At 41.5% G+C, this 19,919-nt stretch overlaps 1 long non-coding RNA gene across 1 annotated transcript in view; it reads left to right on the plus strand.

The window, feature by feature from the left end:
• LOC144365240 (uncharacterized) overlaps positions 1-19,919 on the plus strand; it is a 37,693-nt gene that overhangs the window by 11,030 nt on the left and 6,744 nt on the right. The gene's annotated exons all lie outside the window — the stretch shown is intronic.

The following is a 19,919-nucleotide window of genomic DNA, read 5'->3' on the forward strand; positions in this document are numbered from 1 at the left end:
ACCTCATTTGTTTGTGTATTCAGTCATTTATATGTATCAGTCATCTGGATAGTTTGATTAAGCTGTTTTTTGTTCTTCCCCCCTTTTTAAATACTACTTTGCAGCTCAATTTATCCCTACTTTAACCATTAGGAATTCTTTCCATTGGAGATCTTTCCGTTATTTCCTGTTGTCCTTTAACATATTTTCTGTTTTTGTCCCAAAGTTTTTTCTTTCTGATATTTAAATTACCCTGACTTATATATTTACTGTGTTACTCTTAGTATCATTTCTTCAAAGAGTCATGGCTCCTTTGATTGGAGAGTGATATTAAAATCTTTCATCTGGCAGGGGCTGGGGTTGTGGCTCAGTGGCAGTGTACTCATCTGGCATGTGTGAGGCACTGGATTCAATCCTTAGCACCACATAAAAATAAACAAATAAAACATAGGTCTTTAAACAAGTGTATAAAAAATATTTCATCTTGCATCTTGATCCACACAACTGACAATGCAAAGAAGTTTATGTGTATTCTAATTTTTTCATACCCCCTAGTTATAACTATGTTTATGTGGAACCATCTGTGAATGTATTAAGCAAAATGTGAGTTTATACTGATCTGCAGTCAATGGATTCTGACCCATTATGACATAGATCCCTCTGCCTTCACCCCTTGTTTATCATAACTTCTCACCCCATCAGTGGGAAATCTAGCTCCCAGTTTCTGCCATATAATTAATTCATTGTTCCATTATGAGCAATGAATTCATCATTGCTCCAGATTATGGGCTGTGACATAATAAGAAATACACATTCAGCCTCTGCACCCAGTTCCTGGTGAAGCACTCCTAAAATCTTTATATTTGCTGAGTGACAGAGGTGTTAGGAGCATTTTTTTGTCCTAATATTGATTCTTTTACCTTGGTTATTTGCACAGAGCTCCTAAATCCTGCAGAATCTCCTGGGGGCCTAGGAGGGGCTTGTACTTTAATAAGGACTTTTGGTGGGCTCTAGGGAAGCTTCAGGAAGGAGGATGGTCATGAGAAAAACCACAGGAAGGGTGGTGCACCACAATTGCATGTAGATGGAGAGTCCTGTGCTGGGAGGCACCTGGGCCTCATCCTGCACAACTCTTCCTCTATAATTTTGTCTTTTCTAGAATGTCATAAAAGGTAAACCATACAGCATGTAGCCTCTTCAGCCTGGCTTATTTCACTTAGTGTACCAGGTAGAATTTATCTATTTCTCTGTGTAGGGTGGTAGTTCATTCCTTTATATTCTGTGTTGGTTATGCATTCAGGTATGGGAGGACATTTTTTTTAATTTTAATAATTATTTTTTAGTTTTTGGTGGACACAACATCTTTGTATGTGGTGCTGAGGATCGAACCCGGGCCGCATATATGCCAGGTGAGCATGCTACCGCTTGAGCCACATCCCCAGCCCTGGGAGGACATTCTTATTTATGATCTGATCAGCATCATAGAGCTTCCATGCATAATTACATGCTAGTTTTGTTTTGAAATACCTTTTCAAAGAATTTCTCTAGATGAGGATAATTTATAGGGACACTGTTGGGTCATAGATTGGACTTTTTTGCTTTGGGAAGAACTGGCACATCATCTTCCAAAGTGGCCATGCCACATGTTCTCCTAGTAATGCCTGAGACTGCTGGTATCTCACATCCTGCAGCTGTTGGTGCACTGCTGTTTCTTAGAGTTCAGCAGTTCTAATAGCTGTGCCATACTACCTCACTATAGTTTTAATTTATGATTCCCTGATGATATGGGATGCTGAACATAATTTTGTATAACTATTTGCCATGTTTTATAGAGTAGGAAAAAATTGTGTGTGTGTGTGTGTGTGTGTGTGTGTGTGTGTGTGTGTGTGTAGTGCTGGGGATTGAACCTCAGGCCTCACATAAACTAGGCAAGTGCTCTACCACTGAGATATAGCTCATCCTTTAAAAAATTTCCTAGGCTGGGCTATGTTTGCAATCTTCCTGCCCCAGCCTTTTGAGTAATTGGGATTGTTGGCCTGCAACAGTGCACTTCATAAAAATTTATTTTTTAGTTTTCAGTGGGCACAACATCTTTATTTATTTATTTATTTATTTTTATTTATTTTTATGTGGTGCTGAGGATCAAACCCAGCACCCCAGTGCATGCCAGGTGAGTGTGCTAAGGCTTGAGCCACATCCCCAGCCCCAAAACAACAACAATATTTCTTACTGAGGCTTTGGCTGCTCATTATCATGGTATGTCAATGTATTTTGTGTGGCTTGAGTGTTCAAGGACACAAATGCCCACTCAAAGTGGTGCAGGGAGGGACCAGTGCCTGGAGTCTCACTGGGGCCTAAGAATAAGGGCTCATGAAAATGCAGTAAGTAGCTCTCAAGAGCCTCTAGGGTAAGAGATGTAAAGATTATGATGGATTGCACTACCCTGAATCCTGGGTAACTACAGAATCCTTATTGCAGTTACCAGAGCCTTTTGAAGTGAGGGCAGCATGGGTCAAATGACAAACTGTACTACCCATAATTCTTGGGGACCTGCAGCTTGCTGAGACCTCTGCAGAGAGGGCTGTACTGACAAAAAATCAAACTATGCTGCCAATTACTTTTGGGTGCCTGCTCTGCCCAGGTGCCTCTGGGGGTGAGAATTGTAAGGGCAGAATACCAGACTTCAATGCTCAGAATCTCTGGGGATGCCTACATACCCTGTAACCCTGTAAGTCCCAGATGATTTGGTGGTGATGGTTTTGTTGGTAGTGCTCCCTTCCTAGAATCTCCAGGGTCCCAGGGAAAGCATGGGGTCTTCAGCTCCTATGATCCTTAGCAGGAATGTGCAGGGATTAGAGACTGCAGCTTCCAGAAGAATCCTCTGTTTTGAGTGGGCAAACCACTGAACTGCATTACCCTCAATCCTAAGGGGGAACTTTAGTTTCAGAATTTTCTGCAGTGAGTAGGAAAAACACAGGACTAAATTACCCACAAATTTCGGTGCCAGCAGCTCTCAGGATCCTCTGTTGTGAGGACTGTTGGACTGAGAACTAACTACAGTATCCAGAATCCTTGGTGGGGTGTGTTGCCAAGGTGAGTATGCAGCCTGCAACTTCCAGAGGCCTCCCAAGTTAGAGTTCTGCATTATGCAGGTCAGACTACACTACTTACAATTCCTGGGGACACACTGGTGAGTGTGCTGCCTGCAATTCCAGGAGGCTTCCACAGTGAGATCTTCAGTACCAAGGCAAGCATGTGGCCTTCAGTTTTCATGGCCCTTGCAGGAGGGGCATGTAGGCAAAACAGTGGAATACCTTATCCAGAATCATCAGGGGGAATTGCAATTCCCAGGATCTGCAATAATGAGGGCTTCAGGGTAGGGAGCTGAACTATACTACCTAGAATTCTTGGAGGTGCCCCGTGTCCATGTGGCCTAGAACTCTCAGAGGCTTCCACAGTGAGGGCTATGGAGGTAGAGGGCAAGACTATACTATCCAGAATCCCTGGGGGCCTGCAACTCCCAGACACCTTCCTTTTGAATACTGCCAGGGCAAACTTTGTATTGCACTACACAGACTCCTCAGGGGTGTCTAGGTAGGCTTATGCTACACAGATCCCAGAGCCATGATGGGGGTGAAGTCCACTTAGGTAGGATGGATTGCACCACCCAGAATAATCAATGGCCCACAGGTCTTAATGACCTCTGTGGTCAGAGCTGACTGAGTAGAACTGAGTATAATACTCAGAATTCCCTGAGGCTCTGAGCTCTAAGTAGTCACTGTACAGTTGAACATAGCACCAGACTATAATACCCATGATCCTTGGGGGCTTGCAGCTTCCAGAATCCACTGTAGTGATGCTGCATGGGCAGAACACCAGAATACACTGTCTAGAATCCCTAGGGACGCCTGGGTGACTGTGTAGCCTGCAATTTCTAGAGACCTCTGCAGTGGGGGCTGCATTGTAGAATACCAGATTACAGTACCCAGAATCCTGGGTGGCGGTATGAGGTTGAATGTGCTACTTGAAGCCCCCATAGACTTCTGGAGTGAGGGCTGAGTGTGCAGAATTCTAGGATACACTGTTCAGAATCACTAGGGGTGCCTGAGTAGCCTGCACCTCACAGAGACCTCTGCAGCTGGGCTGCAATGTGGAATACAAGACTGCACTACCCAGAATCCTGGTGGTATGAGGGTGGATGTGCTACTTGCAACCCCTAGGCTTCTGGGGTGAGGAATGCATGCGTAGGACATCAGAGTCCACTGCCAGGGTTCTCCAGGGAGTCTGGGCCAGCACATGGCACACAGCTTCTATGGTCCTGAAGGGCAAAGACTGTGTGAGCAGAGCACCAGACTACACTATCCAGAAACCCCAAGAACCCCGAATCTGTGTAGCCTGAAGCTCCCAGAGGCATCCATGGTGAGAGCTCGACAGGCAGGACAGACTGAATGATCTAGAATGCAATCATAGGCTACTGGGAATTTGGTCTGAGCTCAGGTTCTTCTATCCTCCTACAGTGATCACCCTGGGCTGGGAATTAACAGATTTTCTTAAAACCCCTGATTTTGAATTGGAGCAGTCCCTGGCTAAGTCACTCTATCTCAAAGACTACATGTCCCAGAAGACTCTGAGGTGGTCTGTTTCTGGCCTCTGCCCTTGGGTTGAGGGTCTAAACTCCCTGAAGGTACCTCCCTCTGTGCCTCTGCCTGCCTGTCTCAGGCTGCTGCAGCACTTTGCCTGGTGGAGTGCAGTGAGGGGGTCTCCTGGACTCCAATTCTTCTTTTCTGAGATTCCACTCCTCAGGTGCCACAGCCAGACCTAGTTAGAGCAGTGGGAATATATTTTATTCAGTAACTGCTGAGGGTGGAAGAAGGTGCTGACATTCACCAGGGAGCCAGGAAAGGCCCCGCCTCTGAGCTGGGAGGAGCTCCTGCACAGCGCATGGCCAAAGAGGCGTGGTCAGTAAGGGGCAGGGCCTTGCCGCCATCTTTAATGCTGCCTCCTTGAGAGTGAGGAGCTGACTTCCCCCTCAGGACCAACCCAGGTGAGCCCCAGTCCTCAGAGTGTTGGGTCACTCCACAGGGAGTGGAAGAGCTCCCTTCTCAGGGCAGATTGAGAGAGAGACCCAGGTTGTGGACTCTTGTGGTTCATGCCTCCAGGGGCTCATGGAGCTCCCTTCTCCTCAGAGCAGCCTCAGCATTGATTCTTGGCTTAGGGACTTTCGTGAGTTGTGTCTCTAGGGATGCCTGGGGTTTCCTTCTCCTCAGCAGCCTGAGAGAGACACTGGGTGTGGGGACCCTCGTGGGCCACATCTCTAGAGGTGCCTGGGGCTCCCTTCAACTCAGAGTGGCCTGAGGGAGACGCCTGGTGCTGGCACCCTCTTGGGTCATGTCTCTAGGGACGCCCAGGGTTCTGTTCTCCTCAGAGCAGCCTGAGGTAGATGCCTGGTGTGAGGACCATTTTGGGTCACATTCTAGGGACACTGGGGGGCTCCCTCATCCTTACAGCAGCCTGAGGGAGATGCCAGGCCTGGGGAGCCTCGTGAGTCAGGTCTCTAAGTAGCCCTGGGTTCCCTTCTCCTCAGAGCTGCCTGGGGTTTTGCCAGGGTTGCTGTGTGTGGCCGAAGGGGGTGTGGCCAACCAGGGGCGGGGCCTCACTGCCATCTTTAAGGCTGCCTACTTGAGAGTGGGGAGCTGGCTTCCCCCTCAGGACCAATCCAGGAGAGCCCCAGTCCTCGGAGTGTTGGGTCACTCCACAGGGAGGGGCAGAGCTCCCTTCTCAGAGCAGATTGAGAGAGACACCCAGGTTGGGAACTCTCATGGGTCATGCCTGCAGGGACTCATGGAACTCCCTTCTCCTCTGAGTAGTCTCAGTGGACTCTTTGCTTAGGGACTTTTGTGAGTCATGTCTCTAGGGATGCCTGGGGTTCCATTCTCCTCAGAGCAGCCTGAGGGAGACGCCTGGGGACCCTCATGGGTCACATTCTAGGGACACTGCGGGGCAGCCTCATCCTTACAGCAGCCTGAGGGATATGCCAGGCCTGGGCCGCCTTGTGGGTCACGTCTCTAAGTAGCCCTGGGTTCCCTTCTCCTCAAAGCTGCCTGGGGCAGTTGCCAGGGTTGCTGTGCTTGGCCAAATGGGGCGTGGTCAATCAGGGGTGGGGCCTCACCGCCATCTTTAATGCCGCCTTTTTGAAAGTGAGGAGCCTGCTTCCCCCTCAGGACCAACCTGGGAGAGCCCCTTTCCTGGGAGTGTTGGATCACTCCACATGAAAGGGCAGAACTCCCTTCTCAGAGCAGATTGAGAGAGACCCAGGTTGGGGATTCTCGTGGGTCATGCCTCCAGGGGCTCACAGAGCTCCCTTCTCCTCAGAGCAGCCTCAGCATGGACTCTTGGCTTAGGGACTTTTGTGAGTCATGTCTTAGGGATGCCTGGGGCTCCCTTCTCCTCACATTGGCCTGAGGGAGATGCCAGATGTGGGGAGCCTTGTGGGTCGCAACTCTATGTAGGCCCTGGGTTTTCTTCTCCTCAGAGTGGCCTCAGGGAGATGCCTGGTGTGTGGACCCTCTGGTTTATGTCTCTTTGGATGCCTGGGGTTCCCTTCTCCTCTGAGTAGCCTGGGAGAGATGCCTGGCTTGGGGACCCTCATGGGTTATATTTTTAGGGAAGCCTGGAGTTTTTTGCTCAGAGCAGCTTGAGGAGAGGCGTAGCATGGGGACCCTCATGGGTCATGTCTCTAGGGACACCTGTGATTCCCTTTTCCTCAGAACAGCCTCAGAGAGATGGCTCAGAAGCTTCTGGCAGCCCTGGCAGCCGGTGAGGGGATGGTGGGAAGCATGAGGAGCAAACCCTGTCCTGGACCTGAGAGCTGAGGGCAGCCTTGGCTGTCAGCCCCAGTCTGTCCTTCACAATTTCATCCTGGCTCCCTGTGCAGCAGTGACCCTTCCTTAGGCTGTGACCCTCATCATCTTAATATAGTGACCCAGGGTGGTTTCTAGGGAACCTAGCAGGGAGGAAGGGGGAATGTGTAGGAAGGGAGGAATGTACAGCCTAAGTGAAGGGGACTCCAGTCCACTTCGTTGTTTTTCTTAGTGTTTAAGTGGTTTGCTTTTTCTTGCAGTGTTAAAATAGTAGAAAAAAATTGAAAAGTACGTATCTTAACAGCCCACTATGTTATTTTTAAAAAATTTTTTATGGGCTGGGGATGTAGCTCAAGCGGTAGCGCACTGGCCTGGCATGCGTGCGGCCCGGGTTCGATCCTCAGCACCACATACAAACAAAGGTGTTGTGTCCGCTGAAAACTACAAAATAAATATTAAAAAATTCTCTCTCTCTCTCTCTCTCTCTCTCTCTCTCTCATCTCATCTCTCTCTCTCTTAAAAAATTTTTAATTTTTATTTTTGTGTACTGGGGATTGAACTCAATACTTATCTTTTTGTTGTTGTTGTTGTTGTTGTTGTTGCTGAGCCATATCTCCAGCCCTATTTTGTATTATAGAGACAGGGTTTTACTGAGGTGCTTCATGCCTTGCTTTTGCTGAGGCTGGTTTTGAAGTTGAGATTATTCTACCTCAGCCTTTTGAGCCGCTTGAGTTTAAATATATTACTTCTAACAAAGCCAGAATTTATTAAAAATATATCTCATGTTTTTTGTGGAACCAAACTCATGAACCACATTTTTCTTTTTCTTTAATCTCTGCTTAGTTTTTTTTTTCATTTTTTTTTAGTTGTAGAAGGGCACAGTATATTTATTTTTATGTGGTGGTGAGGATCAAAAACAGTGCCTCACACATGCTAGGCAAGTGCTCTACCATTGAGCTACCACAGCCACACGTTTTTCTTTTGGTGGAGAGTTTAATTAGCAAGAAGCCACCCCTCCAGGACCCTCTTGCTAAGGCCTTCCCTTTCAGACCCTGCCTCTCCTCTAGGCCCCACCTATATTCTATGGCCCTGCTTGTCCTCCTGAACCACTCTTTCCCCTCCTTCCTACCCTGCCTCTCCTGGAGGTCCTACTCATGTTCCAGGGCCTGTCCCTTCCTCAGGTCCCACTCCTCTGTGAAGACCTGCCCCCTTGTGACTCATTTCCCCCCTCCTTCAGACCCTTTTTCTCCTCCAGATCTTTCCCTTCTTCCTGTCCTGCCCCTCCTGCAGACCTCACCCCTCCTCTTTAAATTTTTTTTTGTTGCACATGGATACAATGCCTTTATTATGTTTGTTTATTTTTATGTGGTGCTTAGGTTTGAACCCAGTGCCTCACACATGCTAGGCAAGTGCTCTACCACTGAGCCATAACCCCAGCCCAACCCTCCTCCTCTTTAAGACCTTGACTCTTCTCCAGACCCCACTTATCTTCCAGGCCCCCCCTCCTCCTGACCTTCTGTCCCCCTCCTCCAGACTCTGCCCCTGCTAGTCTAGGATGAGCAGCTCCCTGCCTGCTGTGCTAATTGGCATTATATTTGTAATGGTGCACAAATAACATCTTTTGTATAAACACTGACATCCTGCATTGGATGAATTATCTTGACTAGTATCAAAATTTGACATACCATAAAATAAATTTAGAAAAGTCACCTTTCTCTCTCTTTTATTCTCTATAGATCATGAACATTTGATATAAAATCAGAATTTGTTAAAGGGCAGATGACAGCCAGCCTTGAGCCCTGATGATCCCAGGATCCCATCCAGTGGGAGAACTCTAAGTATCAGTCCAAGCTTTTCTATGCTAATTGATTCATTTATTTTTCTTATTTTAGAGTTATTTTGCTATGTAATTCCCCATGGCCTTTGGTTCTGTGTAATAGGTTTTTGCTGTTCAATTTTTAATTAATATTCTTTCAGTTTTCTACAGAATTTTTTAAAATATTTTTTTAGTTGTCAGTGGATCTTTTTATTTTATTTATTTATTTTGTTTATTTATATGTGGTGCTGACGATTGAATCCAGGGCCTAACACATGCCAGGCAAATGTTCTGCCTTTGCGCCACAACTCTAGCCCTGTATAGGATTTTTAATTCTGTGAACTTCTATTTTTTATTTATTTTCTATTTGATTACACCAATAAGGAATATTTTTAAAATTTATTTTAGCTTACTTTGTTTTTGATTGAGAGAATTGTTTTGTATGAGAGAATTGTTTTGTTTGGAAAGGCTCATAATCAAATGATTTTAATTAATTTCGATTTATTAAGACATGTTTGAGACTGGGTGTGCAGCTCAGTGGCAGAGCACTTGCCTGGCATGTGAGAGGCCATGGAGTGCATCCCAGCACCACACACACACAGAATATGTCTTTGACAGGACTCAAGCATGAGAGATATAGTTTCAAAAGATCATGTATTGGGGCTGGGGTTGTGATTCAGCAGTAGAGCACTCGACTGGTACGTGTGAGGCCATGGGTTTAATCCTCGGCACCACATAAAAATATGTAAATAAAATAAAGGTATTGTGTTGAACTACAACTAAAAATAAAGAAAAAATTTTAAAAAAAGATCATGTATTTACACATATACATATATACCAAAGTGCCTCTTCCAAATTCATATGAAATTATTCTGAGAAAATTTCAAATCAGTTTTAAAAGAGAAGAGGGATGATGACATTTCAAATTTAGAAAGCATTTCCATATGTCCTATTAAAGTTCTATATTCATTAGAAAGTTATCTTATTCCTTGCATACAAAGGGATGGGCTTTCTAATGAGCACGATACTTTATGTTGTCAAAAATTCTTGTGGGAGACCTCTTTTAAGTGTTTGCCTCTGTTCAAAATATCATTTAAAAATGTATCAATTTGCTTTTGATTTCAGAAATTTGACTTTCTTTTGAAATTATGTATTTATTAGTATTTAGGGTTATTTCATGTAGTAAATGCCATGATTACATTTTATCCTAATGTTGGTGCCCCTATGTGCTTATAAAGTGGCTTTCAGAATGCAGTTGAGTATTTCTCTCATATTTGTTGGATTCATTAGAAAAGTACATGCACTTTTGATCATATTTAAATGGTTGCATTGAAATTATTAGGCACCTGGGCATAATCCTGCACAACTCTTCCTCTGTAATTTTGTCTTTTCTAGAATATCATGAAAGATAAACTATACAGTATGTAGCCTCTTCAGCCTGGCTTATTTCACTTAGTGTACCAGGTAGAATTTATCTATTTCTCTGTAGGTTCATTCCTTTATATTCTGTGTTGGTTATGCATTTAGGTATGGGAGGACATTTTTTATTTAAATTTTAATATTTATTTTTTAGTTTTCGGCAGACACAATATCTTTGTTTGTATGTGGTGCTGAGGATCAAATCCGGGCCGCATGTATGCCAGGCGAGTACGCTACCGCTTGAGCCACATCCCCAGCCCTGGGAGGACATTCTTATTTATGATCTGATCAGCATCATAGAGCTGCTATTCATAATTACATACTAGTTTTGTTTTGACATACTTTTTCAAAGAATTTCTCTAAAAGAAGATGATTTATAGGGACACTGTTGGGTTGTAGATTGGACTTTTTGCTTTGTGAAGAACTGGCACATCATCTTCCAAAATGGCCATGCCACATGTTCTCCTAGTAATGCCTGAGACTGCTGGTATCTCACATCCTGCAGCTGTTGGTGCACTGCTGTTTCCTCAATTCTCAGCACTGCATATAAATAAATAAAAGTCCATTGATTACTAAAAATTTTTTTTAAATGAGCAATTGAGTTGTGTGTCTTTGGAGTGAGACCTCTGAAACCATGAGCAGCAAATAAGCTTTTCCTTTTTAAAATTTTTCTTTTCAGATCTTTTGGTCACAGTGGTGAAAAAGCTGACTAATTCAGTGAGTGGGTTTTTGCTATGAATAATCTATATGATTCAGTAGTCTTTGGAGATGGTTTGTTGGGAGAGGAAGTTTGAAATATTTAGAGATAAAGCTGGAAAAGGTTTAGTAAGTTGCAGGTGGAGCTTAATGAGGGATTCTGGTGGGTTCTCAGAAGTCTAAAATGCCAATAGGATTGTAAAAAACAAAGAATGGAGTTGTAAGGTTTCAGAGGAAGAGGACTCTATTGAAATACGACTAGAGGGCATTCATATTACATTCTTGCTAGGAAGTTGTCTACATTTTGCCCGTGTCCTGAGACATTCTATGAGGTGATGAGCTAATTAATCTGGCAAAGAAAATTTCAAGGCAACACAGCATTCAGGTAGTGAGATGAATATTGCTGGTGACCTTTAGTCAAATTTACTGTGGATCAGATCAGAAAGCAGAGCAGAAAGATTTTAACAATTTTCACTTTGCCCAGAAAAATGTAAAACTGGGGTGAAGGAAGTTGTTATTGTTCAGTACATTAGCACTGCAGAGATGCTAAATTACTTTACCCAGACACAATATAAAAGATGGCTTGTGGGCATCTTAGGAATTGAAAAGATCTCACCTATCTCTGGCCCAAGGTTATAAAAGTAAAAATTCTTTGAGACCATTTGTGCACCTGCTTGAATAAAGGGGTTGGGAAGTTGTTTCACCATGCTAAGCACTCAGAGGATACTACAGCCATAGTCATAGAAATCTTGCCTACTGGTTGAGATGGTAAAAGAACTTGGCATCAACCAAGTTGCTTTTTCTATTATCTTTTTTTTTTTTTTTTGATTGGGGGACATTGGAGTTAGGGAGTTATGGAGGCTTTCACTGAGATTTCAAAGGAAAACCAGGGAGGCCAGAAAAATGGTTAGTTGCTGTGGGTAGCCTCTGAGAGTGTGATGTATGAAGTGAGAAGGCAGCTGGAACTGTAGTGGAGACCTCCAAGATTAAGAGATTCCAGTACCATGGAGAGTCTGCCAAGGAAAGCTGTGGGAATCAAACAGATGTATAAGCTGAGAGAGTCTTGTGGGTTGCAACCAGCAAAGCCATAGGGCAGAGCTGCACAAGCCCTTTTGGAGAGAACATCACCAGGCCATGTGCCTCAGATGCTGGTTTTGGAACTATAGGTTTTGTGTGCCCAATTGAGTGTTAGTGTTTGTTTGGTCCCACTGGTACCAGTCTTGGATATCAAGAACACGTCCTTGTTTCCCTGATGTTGAAGATTAAACACCCATGAAATACTTAGGTAAGCATAGAAACCAAGTTTTATTTAAGAAAGAAATGAAGATAGACTTCTCCAAAGAGAAGGGAGCTCAGAATTGAATGTCTGTGAGGATGGGTGTGTCTTGCTCTTTTATATACCCCAGACTCCCTACATATGTGCCTAAGGGCAGGAAGAAGCAGGAATATGACCTATCTGGTCCCCCCAGGCTAGGCAGGGTTGCACCCAGATTGCTTTTTTGGCAAAGAAAGCATGTGGGGAGTCAGTACAGTGGGCTTATTTTATATAATTATTCTCTTAACCTTATGTTTCCACCATCCTCATCTATCTCTCCTTGACATCACCCCTTCTTTAAAAGACCCTGTGCTGTTATTTGTTGATTTTTATGTAACTTGCTTTTGCTTTTTATGGGAGCTCATTGCCCCGACCGGCAGGACACATCAACGTGGGCAGCGAACCTAGATGGGGAGGAATGAAGGGACAAGAGACACGAAGGGTGACAGCAAGACAAAAGTTCTGATCAAGCTGCAAACTTTTATTGTTCACACAGGGGTATTTATGGGCTGGGGATGGGGGGAGCTCTCTTATCAGCAGTTGCTAGAAGTCTTCACAAGGCGAGATAGCGCAGGATGTCTCAGGGAGACAGATGGCCGCAGGATGTCTCAGGGAGATGGATGGCTGCAGGGTGTCTCCCAGGCGAGATGTCTCCTAGGGGGCTGTTTCTTGTAACTGTCAGGCTATTCTTTGAAGGAGAACTCCCTTTTGGTCCCTGGCACTGTCAGGCTATTCTTTGAAGGAGAACTCCCTTTTGGTCCCTGGCAGCTCATTGCAGAGAATTTGTCTTGAATCTCAGAAGAGACTTTGGACTTGGCCTTTTGAGTATGCTGGACTCTTGGGCTGGGATGTAGCTCAGTGGCAAAGTATCTGCCTTGCATCCACAAAGCCCTGGGTTTGACCCCTGGTAATAAAAGGAGAGAGAGAGAGAGAGAGAGAGAGAGAGAGAGAGAGAGAGAGAGAGAGAGAAGGGAGGGAGGGAGGGGAGGGAGGGAGAGAATGAGAATATGAGAATATATTGTTTTTTGGAAATGGACTCAAATATTTTGCATTGTGAGTGGACCTGAGCTTTTCTGGGCCAGGGTCAGAATACTATGGTTTAGATATGAAAACTCATGTGGGAGAAAATGCAAGAAAGTTTTCAGGTGAAATGATTGGATAGTGACAGCCTTAAACTGATCAACATGTTAATTCACCCATAAGAAAAACTTAATAATTGTAGGTAGGTAAAGTGTGGTTGGAGGAACACTGGAGGTATTCCTTTGGGAATATATTTTTTCCCTGGTCTCTCTTTCCTGTTTCCTGTTTGGCATGTCCTGACCCGCTCTCCTCCTCCACACCCTTGGGTGAGGTGATGGTGTTCTGTCTCACTTCAGGCCCAGAGACATGAATCCACTTTCTGTGAATGGAGACTTTGGAAACTGTGAGTGCCAAATAAAAATTTTTATTCTCTAAAATTGTTCTTGTTCCAAATTTTAGACACAGTGACAAAAAAAAAAGCTTACTAAAACAATACTGCCTAGAAATAATATAATAGTGGCCCTTTGACTTTTTATGCTAATGTAATATTCATAAATAGCATCTAGAATTAATTTAATAGCTACCATATAACCTTTAATGGTATTATTATATCAATACTGTAGTATCCAAAACTAATATAAGCCTGCACTCTGGTCTTTAATACTGTTTCCACAAGTCAGTTCTTATCCTCAATGTCAATCCTATAATGAGTGTACAGTTTTGAGAAAAAGGAAAAAGAAGGTTTATTGCTTTGATAGCAAAGGAGAAACACAGGGGACTCCTGTCCCAAAGTCTATGATTCTGCCCATCAGGAACAGAGGCCTTTTAAAGAGATTATTCAAAAGCTACATTGCATGTGTTCTCTGTCTGGAATTGTAATTTACTTGTTAATTTCAGAGATAGTAATTTCTGAGATCTTCTTGTACCATCCCCAAATTCTGTATGACTTAATTCCTAAGGTGGATGTGTACTTAAGGACAGAGAAATCTTCCTAAATGGGAAAGGTAATCCTGTTTCTCCTGAGATTAGGGAGGGGAGAGATTAGGGAGGAGCAGAGAGAGAAATAAAGAAATATATATATATCAAGTGCTCTACCATTGAGCCACAACCTCAGCCCCAAGAAATATGTCCTTTTAAAAAATAAGTTGGTAGGGGAGGTGGTAGTTTTGGCTCAGTGCTAGAATACTTTCCTAACACATAAAATAAATAAGATAATAGGTATTGTATCCATCTACAACCCAAACCAAAAGAATTTAAAAAAAACCAACTGCTTTCAATTTCAATATTCTACTATATTAGTCATTTATTTTAAAAAAATCAATAAAAATATTCTACTATATTAAAAGATAGTTACAGTGGATGAAGGGAAAGCAAGGAACAAGAGATAGGTAATCGAGAAATGAAAGATGAAGACCAGGCAGAGATACATTCCAGAGTTTGTCAGAGCTGACAAATAATGGCCATATGTCTGTAGGAAAGAGGCAAAACAGGCTTGAATTCTGGGATTTTTATAGGGCAGGTACAGGATTCAGAGCCCGGAGGATTCTAATACTAAAGGTTAAGGTTTGGGTTGGTATGGGGGAGTGATGAGCCTTTCTCAGAAAGGGTCTTGCATGGGAAAGTGAAACTTTTTCCTTAAAATGGCAGCTGTCATTTAAGATATCCATCCAGATGCTAAGCAAGGACCTTATAGTGGCAGAGCAGAAAGGGCTATATTCAAAGTATAAAGTGGACCACTGTAATAATACTACTATAATATCCATAGTACAGCAACTAAAACTCATATAGTAGCTGTCATGTTGCCTTTAATATTAATGTAATATCATAATGTGGTCACAGGGCAGCTTTTATATTGGTTTTATAGGCCACTGCATGGATATTAATATTAAAGGCCAAAAGGCAGTGATCATATCAGTTTGGTATGCCATAGTGTGCATGTAATATTAGTGTTAAAACTGAAATAAGAGCTGCCTTGTGCCCTTTTAATACTAATATGTCATCTATACTATGGAATTGTAACTGATATAATAGCTCCTCTGTGAACTTTATAACTAATATGATATCCATATTATGGCATCTAAAACTGATATATTAGCTGAAATGTGGAATTTAATGTTAATATTATATCCATCCTGTAAACCTAAAAGTAATATAATAACAGCCCTGTAGCCTTTAATATTAATACAATATTCATATTATAGCATCTAAAACTAATATAGCTACCCTGTGGCTCTTAGTATTAATAGTATATCTATATTATAACATCTAAAACTAATATATGTGCCCAGTGCTCTTAGTACTAATATGATATTTATTAAATAACATCTAAAAAACTGATGTAATATATCTTGTGGCTTTAAAAATTTTTTTTTAGTTATAGATGGACCCAATGCCTTCATTTTATTTGTTTGTTTTTTTATGTGATGCTGAGGTTCAAACCCAGTGCCTCACATAGGCAAGTGTTCTACTACCGAGTCACAACAACAGCCCCTCTTGCGGCTTTTAATAATAATATGATATCCATATCTAGCATCTAAAAGCAATATACTATCTTTCATGTGGCCTTAAATATTAATATACTATTCATGCTATGATATTTATAACTAATATAGTAGCTGCCCTTGGTCTTTAATAGTAGTATAATATTCATATAGTGACCTATAAACCCAATATAATAGCTGCCCTGTGACTTTAAAAAAATTTTTGTGTTAGTTGTTTTTATTTACTTTTGTAGATGGACACAATACCTTTATTTTATCTGTTTATTTTTATGTGGTGTCGAGGATCGAACCCAGTGCCTCACATGTGCTAGGCAAGCACTGTACCACTGAGCTACAACCACAGCCCTGTCCTGTGGCTTTAATACTTTTAATGTAGCATCAAAAATTGAGAAATTACCTCCTTGTGACTTTTAATATTAATATAATATCCTTACTATAGCAACTGAAACTGATAGCACAGCTGCCCTGTGTCCTTTAATACTAGTATACATTCTATAACACTTAAAAGTGACATAATATTTGCTTTGTGGCCTATAATATTAATATGATATCTATAAGAGCTTTTAAAACTGATATAAGAGCTGTCCTATGTGGTGTTTAATGATGATAGTATTTTAAAGCTGATATCATATCTTTCCTATTCCCTTTAATCTTGACAACTTATCCATATTAATATATTTAACACTGACAAAATGACTGTACTATGGCATTTTTTACATCTTTTTTTTTTAGTTTTGATGGACCTTTTAAAATTTCATTTATTTATATGCAATGCTGAGATTTGAACCTAGTGCCTCTCACATGCTAGCCAAGTGCTCTACCACGAAGCTACAACCGCAGCCCATACTGTGGCCTTTAATACAAATATAATGTGCATATTATAGCATGTAAAACTGATAGAATAGCTGCCTGTTGCCTTTAACATTAATAGCTATATAATGTGTATAAAACTAATAGTTTCCCATGACTTACATATTATCCATATAATAGCGTCAAAAATTGATATTAGTTGCCCTGGGATTTAATATTATAGCCTCAATGTAGCCTCTCTAACTAATGTAATAGCTTCCCTATGGCCTTATATAATCATTCTCCTGTGGCTTTTAATATTAATACAATATTCATATTATAGCATCTAATACTAATATAATAGCTGGCAATGTGCCTAAGGTATTAATATGATATCCACATATAGCATCTAAAACTATTAAAATAGCTGCATTTTTTGTCCCTCATACTTATAAGAGATCCATAGTATAGAATCTAAAATTAATAGAGTAGCTGCTCTGTGGCCTTAAACACCAATATGACATCTATTTGTAGCATCCAAAAGTGACATAATAGCTTCCCTTTGGCTTTATTTTTAATAAGATATCCATACAATAGCATTAAAAACTAAAATAATATCTTACCTTGTAGCCTTAATATTAATATGATATGCATACTATGGCATTAAAAATTAATATATAGGTACCATGTGGCTTTTAATATTAAAATGCTGTCTATTTTACAGCATCTAAAATGAATACTATAAACACACACACACACACACACACACACACAAACTATAGCTTCTAAAACCGACAAGGTGGTTGCTCTGTGGCCTTTAATATTAATATGATACCCATAAAGTAGCATCTAAAAGTATTATGATAGCTTCCCTGTAGGGTTTAATATTAGTATTATATCAATAATAATAATATAATATTCTGTATTATACTATATAGTATAATATAGAATATTATAATAATATAATATTCTATATTGTACTATATTATACTATATATTATAATAATAATATAATATATAATAATATAATATAATATTCTATATTATTTAATTTATCTTTTTTTTGGACCAGTAATTGAACCCAGAGGTACTTAACCACTGAGTCACAACCTCAGCCTTTTAAAATATTTTATTTAGAGACATGATGTCACAGAGTTGCTTAGGGCCTTGCTAAATTGCTGAGGCTGACTTTGAACTTGCAATCTTCTTGCCTCAGCCTCCTAAACTGCTGGGATTAGAGTCAGGCACCACCCTGCAGTTGACTCTTGACTAGGACAGGACCTCCTGGGAAGGGGTACCTGTGCAGTGTCCAGAGGTCATCTGGATGGAGGCAGGAAGCCCCTCCTTATTTTCTGTGCTCAGCCCCTATGGGGAAAGGTGTCTACTCTCAGTAAACTGACCACCAGCCCCTTTATTTTCCACCTATCTGACTTTGTCTTGGATTACCCCAAGCTTGTTCTATACTCACTCTCTCAAAGGGCTAGCCAGGCCCGGTGGGCATAGGTGAGACACCATGGCCAAGTGGAGTATCATCTTCTGTACACTCCTGAGGGACTCTCCCTGCTGAGATTAAAAGAGATATTTTGACTGTTCCAAGGTTTGGATGGCAAGAGGGGAGCTGACAGAGAATATGAGGGGTGGTTTGTTCAGCCCTGGACTTTCTGGGATCCAGGGCTTTGGGGACATAAAATATGGGTGGAAAATATTCAAACCATAGCACCATCCTTTTAGATCAAAACATGGGATGATGGGCTCTATTTTAGCTAAAATATGCAAACATATGTTGAATAACCAGAACAGTGAATTTCAGAGGTTGTGCATCAGGACTAGGTAGTGGCACAGCTCTCTCTACAACACTAAACAAGCTAATCAATCAACAGAATCCAAGCTCAGGATGCATTTGCTACCAGTGGAAAAGAGATAAAATTAAAAATTGGGATGGGGATATGGAGCTATAGCATAATGTCCTCTAAGCTAATCAGAGGTGGGTCATATGGACCCTAATGGCAGCCACCTCCAGGTTCTCCCCTAGATGTGGTTCTTTGGGGATCCTGGAGTTGCCTCCATGTTTGTCTGTTTTATCCCTGGTAGCTCCTATGGATGGACAAAGATGCAGGCCTGGGTTGTTGTGCTTGCATTTTTTTTCTGAGTTTACCACCCACATCCATAACTTTGAAATCTCTTTCCATAGGCAGCAACTGCATACTGAGCCTGAGTTTATCAGTTGCATATACAGGTTTTTCTATTCAGAATTCACTTTTCCCTCTGTGAGGTATGCAAAGGTAAGGGCAGTCCAGGTTCCAGACCAGAGTAGAGACCTAGGGGAGCTCAGAGACATCAGGGCCTCCATGGCATAGATTCATAGCAGTTATGCTATTTGTTCACCCATTGAAGCATATCCTGATTGCTTAAGGTATTGGGACATAGTGAATAGAACTACTATATGTAATTGCCTGCTGTTATCTAGATATATATTTTTGAGGCAGTTGCCTATCTTTTTTGGACCATGTGGTGACACCATGTCTAACTTTGAGGAAAATGGCCATTTTTTTTGATAGTGGTGAGCTGTTGTGTGTTGTACCATCAATGCATAAGAGTTATTGTGGCTGCTCATCATCCTCATGGTTGATACTGCACTTAGTAAAGACCTTTAGCAGCTTAGTAGTTGTGCAGTGCACCTTGGGGTCTTAGTTTGTGCTTTCCTCATGACAGTTGATACTAAGAGTCATTTCTATGCTTCTTTGTCATCTTGTATCTTTCTTGTGCATTGTCTGTTCTGATCTTTACCAATTATGTTGTGTTAATGTTGAGTGTGTTCTATATTTTGTACACAAGTTTGTTTTAGACATATACTTTTCAACGTTTTTCCCAGTATTTGACTTGTCTTTTTATTTCATTAATATGATTTTTTTTAACAGAGCAGTTTAATACATTCTACATTATCAGGTTTTTCTTTCATGTATTTTTTGTTGTTATTATTTGTTTGTTTGGTAGCAAGGATTGAACCCAGGGGTGCTTAACCACTGAGCCACATCCCCAGCTTTCATGGATTTTTTTTGGGGGGGGGGCTGTATTTAGAACCTTATCATGAAACATGTGGTCATGCACATCTTCTAGAGTTTTACAGTTTCCCATTTTAAATGCAAGTCTAGAGAGTATTTTGATAGGTTCCAGCATGCGTATGTGTGGCTTCTTGAAGTGTGTCCTTTTGCAGTCAGTGCTGTCTAGTCTAGGTTTAAAAACAGCTTTTTGGGAATTTCTGGAATGCACTGAATCTTCAGATCAGGTTTGAGATAATTTCATCTTAATTATATTGAGACCTGAACAAAGTATATCTGTATTTATTTATATTTCATTTGATTTCTTTCTAAACAATTCAAGAATTTCTGAAAGAATGATTGTACTTTAAGACTTACATGAAAGTACTTCAAATTTGTGGTCTCTATTTGAAATATTAATGGTTTTAAAATTTTTCTTATTCCAGTTTATAAATTTCACTGTTTCTTCTACATGATTGCTGAAAT

The sequence above is a fragment of the Ictidomys tridecemlineatus genome, chromosome 6 (genome assembly GCF_052094955.1).
Source record: "Ictidomys tridecemlineatus isolate mIctTri1 chromosome 6, mIctTri1.hap1, whole genome shotgun sequence".
NCBI classification, from domain to species: domain Eukaryota; kingdom Metazoa; phylum Chordata; class Mammalia; order Rodentia; family Sciuridae; genus Ictidomys; species Ictidomys tridecemlineatus.